This window comes from Vipera berus (assembly GCF_964194415.1).
Source record: "Vipera berus genome assembly, chromosome: Z".
Classification (NCBI taxonomy): domain Eukaryota; kingdom Metazoa; phylum Chordata; class Lepidosauria; order Squamata; family Viperidae; genus Vipera; species Vipera berus.
Genome location: NC_138205.1, coordinates 1,872,046 through 1,877,582, shown reverse-complemented (window position 1 = coordinate 1,877,582; position 5,537 = coordinate 1,872,046). Strand labels below are relative to the sequence as shown.

The 5,537-nt window shown below is 52.0% G+C and overlaps 1 protein-coding gene across 1 annotated transcript in view; it reads left to right on the top strand.

The window, feature by feature from the left end:
* The first annotated feature begins 117 nt into the window (after positions 1 to 117).
* Positions 118 to 5,537, top strand: part of LOC308678356 (zinc finger and BTB domain-containing protein 4-like) — a 27,826-nt gene continuing 22,406 nt past the window's right edge. Inside the window, exon 1 of the mRNA XM_081345492.1 lies at positions 118 to 250. The gene's annotated coding sequence lies outside the window, so the exon portion shown is untranslated. The remainder of the gene's footprint in view (positions 251 to 5,537) is intronic.

Below are 5,537 nucleotides of genomic sequence, written 5' to 3'. Positions count from 1 at the left end.
TCTCCCCCTCTTCCCCCTCCTCCTCCTCCTCCTCCCCTCCGCAGCCGGGGCGGGGCGCGGGGCGGGGCGCGGGCGGTGACGTCAGAGGGGGCGGGGCGTCGGGCGGGCGAGACGGCGCTGGCTTCTCCCGGGCCAGGCGGGCGGGCGGGCGGGCGGCGGAGGCGGCGGCGGCGGCAGCATGCGAGGCGCTGGCGGGGCGATCCGCCTCCATCTTGCGCTGCCCCCGGACGGCCGGCTCGGAGGCGGCCAGGTAGGCGACCCCCCCCCGCGGCCCGGCTGGGGTCCCGGCTGCGGAGCCTCTGGGGGGGAAGGGCGGCCGGGAAGTCGCTCCGTCCGGAGGGCGGCCATTGGGGGGGGGTCGTGGAAGAGTTGCCCCCCCCCGATTTCCTTTCTTTCCTTTCCTTTCCCTCCCTCTCCTTCTTCCCTTCCTTTCTTCCCTCCTCATCCTCCCTCCCTCCCTCCCTCTCTTTCCTTCCTTCCTTTCCTCCCCCTCCCTCCCTCCCTTCCTTTCCCTCCTTCCCTCCTTCCTTTTCTTTTATCTCCTTCCTTCCTCCCTCCCTCCCTCCCCTCCCTTCCTTCCCTCTTTCCCTCCTTCCATCCTTCCTTCTCCCTCCCCTTCCTTCCTTCCCACCTTCCTTCCCTCTTCCTACTTTTCTTCTCTTCCCTCTTCCCTTCCTTCCTCCCCCTACTCCCCCTTCCCCTTCCTTCCTTCCTTCCTTTTCTTTTATCTCCTTCCTTCCTCCCTCCCTCCCTCTCTTTCCTTCCTACTTCCCTTCCTTCCTTCCCTCTTTCCCTCCTTCCTTCTCCCCTCCCCTTCATTCCTTCCTTCCCTCTTCCTACTTTTCTTCTCTTTCCTTCCCCATTCCCCCTTCCTTCCTTCCTTTTCTTTTATCTCCTTCCTTCCTCCCTCCCTCCCTCTCTTTCCTTCCTACTTCCCTTCCTTCCTTCCCTCTTTCCCTCCTTCCTTCTCCCCTCCCCTTCATTCCTTCCTTCCCTCTTCCTTCCTACTTTTCTTCTCTTTCCTTCCCCATTCCCCCTTCCTTCCTTCCTGCCCTTTTATCTCCTTCCTTCCTCCCTCCCTCCCTCTTTCCTTCCTACTTCCCTTCCCTCTTTCCCTCCTTCCTTCTCCCCTCCCCTTCCTTCCTTCCTTCCTACTTTTCTTCTCTTTCCTTCCCCATTCCCCCTTCCTTCCTTCCTTCCTTCCTTCCTTCCTTCCTTCCTTCCTTCTCTTTTATCTCCTTCCTTCCTTCCTCCCTCCCTCTTTCCTTCCTACTTCCCTTCCCTCTTTCCCTCCTTCCTTCTCCCCTCCCCTTCATTCCTTCCTTCCTACTTTTCTCCTCTTTCCTTCCCCATTCCCCCTTCCTTCCTTCCTTCCTTCCTTCCTTCCTTCCTTCTCTTTTATCTCCTTCCTTCCTTCCTTCCTCCCTCCCTCCCTCTCTTCCCTTTGTTTTTCTGCCCCAAAGAACCCCCAAGTTGAAACCTCCCATTGCTGGGTCTCATCTTCTCAAAATCATAACTCCCCCTCCCCCCCCCAAAAAAAATATCTCCGGTACCCCCCTCCCCCGCTCTCTGCCCACCTCACAGGTCACCCTCCCCCCCCCGCGGGCGCCCTCTTCCTCTGCCCCCCATGGGCAGCAGTTTAGGCAGGCACAACACCCACCCGGTGAGGAGGGGGCTGCAGCTGGCTGTCCAGCCGTGCCCGGGACAGGGGGGGGGAAACCGGCAGTCCCCCCTCCCCGCTGGCCTTGCAACCTCTGACCTGCTCGAGGGGGGGGCAAGGAAAGACTTTTGCTTCCCACAGGTGGGGTTGCCAGGAAGCCCCTTGAGTGTGTGTGTGTGTGTGTGTGTGTGTGTGTGTGTGTCAAGAGGAACCCCCCCCCTCACATATGTCCTACTCTTTCGCCCCCCCCCACACACACTCCCTTGACCACGTCTGCAGTTTTGTTTCCTGTCCAGGCCCTGCGTCTGTTTGGTCATCCAGCTCGGCCGGCCGTGGTGGGCAGAGGGGGGGGGGCGAAAGAGGAAAAAACCAAAAATGGCTTTATATTTTTGCAACCGAATGCGGCCCAGGTTTGGAGACAGGGGTGGGGGACCTTTATTTGCAAGCTTTCAAGCCGGGGAGGGGGGGGGGTTTGTTTCTATACACACACACACAGACAGACAGACACAGAGAGAGATGCGCACGTTGTGGGATAGATTCCCCTTCGCCCGGCCATCTTTTCCCAGCCCAGGAATAACCCTGCAGCGTCTTGTTTTCGTGCAACGGTCCTCCTCCTTCGTCCAGTCCTCCTCCTCCTTCCTCCTTCCTCCTCCTCCTCCTCCTCCTCCTCCTTCCTCCTTCCTCCTTCCTCTCTTCTCTCCGCAGTTTGCAACTGCCTTCAGCTGCTTCCAATTTTGCTGCATGCTCTAAATTTCCTCGCTTTCTCACACAGAAAAGCCCCGAAGGGGGAAAGAGGGGGGTGAAAAAATATTTGATAGCCACACCTCCTCTCTCTAATTTTTCCTTTCTGCATTTCCTGGCACTTTTTTTTTTGATCTACCGTCTGCTAGGCCTTAAAAATATCTATCTTTATCTATCTATCTATCTATCTATCTATCTATCTATCTATCTATCTATCTATCATCTATCTTATCATCTATCTATCATCTATCTATCTATCTATCTATCATCTATCTATCTATCCATCCTTCCATCCATCTATCTATCTACCTACCTACCTACCTACCTATCTTATCTATCTATCTATCTATCTATCTATCTATCTATCTATCTATCTATCTATCTATCTATCTATCTATCTATCATCTATCTATCTATCCATCCTTCCATCCATCTATCTATCTACCTACCTACCTACCTACCTATCTTATCTATCTATCTATCTATCTATCTATCTATCTATCTATCTATCTATCTATCTATCTATCTATCTATCTATCTATCTATCTATCTATCTATCTATCTATCTATCTATCTATCATGTCTATCTATCTATCTATCTATCTATCTATCTATCTATCTATCTATCTATCTATCTATCTATCTATCTATCTATCTATCTATCTATCATCTATCTATCCATCTACAGTCTTCCCAAGCCCCATTTCCCTTCCCCTTCCTCTTTCTTTCTTTTGTTTATTTTCTTTTTTTCCTTTCTTTTCTTTTGTGTCTCCCCCCCCCCTACTTTCCTGGCCTTCCTTGCTTATTTTTCACACCTTCCCCGGGCCTGTTGTGTTAATCTGCGAAAGCCCTTTACGCAAACATCCCAGCACACCCATCCCCGGAGGCAGTTGCAAATGCGAGGCTTGCAGTGTGTGGGGGGGGGGGGCGGTTGTCAGTGTGGATGTGGCGAGCGGGAACACAACTGTCACGGATACGAAAGCTGTTGTTGTTTTCCTGTCTCCGAAGGCTTGTTTCCGGTTTTTTCTCTAAACAGGGCTGCGGGGGGGGGGAAGGGGGAGGGAGAGGAGAAACGTGTTTCGTCGCACAACTTGGGGGGAAGGTGTGAGTTCAGGTAATCCTCGTTTTTTTGTGGCCACGACAGAGCGCGCAACACTTGTGTGGCTAGGCGAGAAAGTTCAGTGGCTTTTGGTTCGTGCGACGATTTTTTCCTGCCACGGTCCTTAACGGAATCACTGCGGTTGTTAAGTGAGTCGCACCACTGTTAAGTGGCTTTCCCCATGGACTTGGCTTGTGAGAAGGTCACAAAAGGGGATCATAAGACACACACACACACACACACCGGGATGCTGCAACAGTCATAAATACATGCCAGTTTCCAAGCATTTGAATTTGGATCACGTAACCATGCCCTGGGGGGGGGGGGGAGATGCTACAAAGGTTGTCACTCTGGAAAACGGCCCCCGGTCGCCTTTTTTCCGTCGTCCGTCGTCACTTTGAATGTTTGTAAAACGAGGACTTCAAACCTGTGGGCTGGTGCTGTCACGCACCAGTTTGGGAACTTGGAATTCGCGTGCGGTTTATTTTATTATTATTTTTTTGGTCGCCGCGATATTGGAAAAAAAGACGTCGCGAAGACGGGGAGGGGTGCGTCGAGGCGTTGTGCGTTGGAGAGGATGTTGTGTTTCTCCCCCCCCCCTCCCCAGGTGTGCGAAGGCAGAAGGGGCTTCTCTACACTTTGAGGCTACTTTGAACGGCAACGTGGCACCGCCTCTTTGCACAGCAGCGGGAGAAAGATGGCTAGGGTGTGTTTCTTGGGTTTTGCAAAACGGTCCTCCAGTTTGTGGGGTTGCGCTGGACTTTGCAACTGTGTGTGTGTGTGTGTTAATTTAACACACATTCCTCTCCCCTGAATCGGATGCAGTTTGTGGAAACTCTGGTGCACTCCGCACAAAAGCCGCCTTGCCTTTCGGTTTGCCCGCAGCCAGAACTCCCGGTTGGGAGAATTGCACATCTGGCACCAATCCATCCAGATGTGTGGGCATCAGGCCCCACAGACCCGGGGACCCCTGGCACGCGCGGGGTGCCAACGCCAAACTTAACCAGCAGCGACCCACTTTCAAGAGATGTGGCGAGGCGCAATACACGCCGGTAGATCCGGCGTTCTCTCCCAAACGCAAACAGCTGGAAGCTTTCAACATACACAAACTGCCAAACCAGAAATAGGACAATGTTGTGTTGTCCTTGACTTACAACCGTTGGTTTAGCGGCTGTTGGGAGTTACAAGGGCACAGGAAAAAGCAACTTATTTTTCCACACTTCACAACGGTCGCAGCATTCCCCCAAGGTCACGGGATTGAAATTCGGAGGCTGGGCAACTGACTCATATTTACGATGGTGGCAGCGTCCCGTGTGTGTGTGTGTGTGTCTGTCTGTCTGTCACACGATCCCCTTTTTTTGTGACCTGAAGCCAGATTCGCTTAAAGACCGTGTGACTCACTTAACAGCTGCAGTGATTCGCTTAACGATCGTAAAATGGGGCAAAACTCACTTAAGAAATGTCTCACTTAGCAACAGAAATTACGATTGCGATCGTAAGTCGAGGACTACCTGTGTAGCCGAGGGGAGTCTGTCCCCTCTTAATAATAATAATAATAATAATAATATAATAATAATAATAATAATAATAATAATAATAATAATAATAATAATAATAATAATAACAACAACAACAATAATATAGTGATGATGTTGGAAGGGATCTTGGAGGTCATCTAGTCCAACCCCCAGCTCTTCCTCTAGTAATTGCTGAATCCTTTTGGTCTTCCGTCCAAAATCTGAAGGGGATTTCCTATCTCGTTTCCTACAGGTGGTCCTCAACTTACGACGGAGCCCAAAAAAGGTCCGCTTGTAAGCAAGACCGTCGTTATATGAGTACCCCCGCCCCCGTTTTATGACCCCTCTTGCCACCGTTGTGAAGCAAATCACCGCAGTCGCGAAGTGAGTCAGTCGCAAAAGGGGATCACTCGATCCCGGGACGCCGAGTCAGTTGCCGAGCGTCTGGATTTTGATCACGCGACCGCGACGGTCGTAAGTAGCAAATAGGGTCCTTTTTCCAGCGCCGTTCAAATGGTCG